At 42.0% G+C, this 1,686-nt stretch overlaps 1 pseudogene; it reads right to left on the bottom strand.

Moving 5' to 3' along the window:
• Positions 1-849, bottom strand: LOC102863235 (annotated as a pseudogene).
• Positions 850-1,686: the final 837 nt, after the last annotated feature.

The raw sequence follows: 1,686 nt of genomic DNA, 5'->3' as shown, positions 1-1,686 counted from the left end.
TTAACACATGGAAATAGTTACATTGATGCCTAAATTGTCATTTTCTGCAAAAAGCTGTGCAATGCTGGTATCAAAGACTAGGCAGTCACTATTCATAATGGCTGTTGCAACTCCTTCGTGAATAGATCGAGGAGTCGCTTCCCAAGTCAATCGCTGCCTATGACCATTTAGCTCAAGTCGGTAAGCAAAATTTTCTGCTTGCTTGCGTGTTCCTATCAGCTGTACAATTGCAAAGAACTGCTGTTGACTATCATATTTTTCCTGTTTCTCCAAGACTAACATGAAGTGAAAGCCAAAACAGGACTGCATCATCACCCCGTCAACAGCACCAGGAAGATTAATGTCTGCAGCAAGGAAAACTATATCCTCTCCCTGTAGGGTTGTGATGAACTTATGCTGATGCATCAGATGGGGCATTACAGCATCCAGAGAGCCTTGCCATTTACAGGAAGCACCAGGGCACGGACAGGACTAAGGCCTAAACTCACAAAGCTCTTGGTGGTCTGCTTTCTCCATATGAGTCAGAGTTATTTCACATCCAGAAGACGCATGTTTACAAGGGGAAAGTACTGAACCGGCCCCTTTCTCCATAGCTAAGTTACGAATGGATCCCAATGGGCCACGGCAAGTTGGACAGCATGTGAGCTTTGGGCGACAGTTGCTACACACAAGATGGCCACTCTGACACTAAAGAATGGGTGGGAGCACATAGTCAAAGCAGACTGGACACTCAAAAAGAGTCACCAAGTTATTGTTGGATGCAGTCATGCCGGTCAGGGCAGGCATCCTCTGGGATGGTGTACACTTGGAAGTACCAGTAGGTAATGTTGTCGCAGTCTGGCGGCTCATTTCTATGAAGAAAGTGTCTTCCGCTTCTGTTCTGTCTGGGGCAACGTCCTTGGAATTTGTGTCCATTTTTGTTTCTTTTTCTTTCACACTCTACAGAATCCTTGAAGGAGTGTTTTAGGATGAGAAGAAACTCCAAAACTGCTCTCCCTTTCTTTCTTCTTATAGAGACCTCACTTCGTCTGGAGCTGCCCGTGTGCCTGTTCTAAGCAATGACTCGTGCTTGATTCCGTCTCTATTGCCAGCCACACTCTATTGTGCCTTGTGATTCAGTTCATCGGCATCCTGAGACTCTAAATCTGTACCGAAGGAGACTGCCTCATCTTTTACCTGTTCACTAACTTTGGTTATCTGTCCTGCATGTGTAAGAAAAATAGATGTATTTTCTCTTCAAAAGTTACAAGAGTCAAAGCCTGGTTGCACCATTTTACACTTCCACCAACAGTGAATAAGAGTTCCAGTTTCTCCACAACCTACCAGCATTTGTTGTTTGCTGTTCTGTTAAATTTTACTATTCTTATGGAGGCGAGATGATCTCTCATCTTCTTGAATTCCTTTCCATATAGAAGTTCTACAAACTTATTCATTTTAATTTTGTACTTGTCATCATTTGCAAACTGCTCTGTTTTGCTTCCTACTTTTAGTCTCATATGTTTATCATATTTTGTGTATTTCTGAGTCTGGATCAGTTTTGAATGATACTGCCATGAATGTTAATTTCAGATGGTTGTTTGTTGGTCCAAACAAAACTGTGAAGTTGGTCTAATTTTCATAAATTCTCTTAGTTTCTGTTATCCGAAAATACTTTTCCATATATGACAGGAAAATTTGCTGGGTATA

Source organism: Elephantulus edwardii, unplaced genomic scaffold (genome assembly GCF_000299155.1).
Source record: "Elephantulus edwardii isolate Elephantulus edwardi_28Jun2011 unplaced genomic scaffold, EleEdw1.0 scaffold00369, whole genome shotgun sequence".
Taxonomy (NCBI): domain Eukaryota; kingdom Metazoa; phylum Chordata; class Mammalia; order Macroscelidea; family Macroscelididae; genus Elephantulus; species Elephantulus edwardii.
The sequence above is the reverse complement of the archived record's forward strand: the minus strand, read 5'-3'. Positions and strand labels throughout refer to the sequence as shown.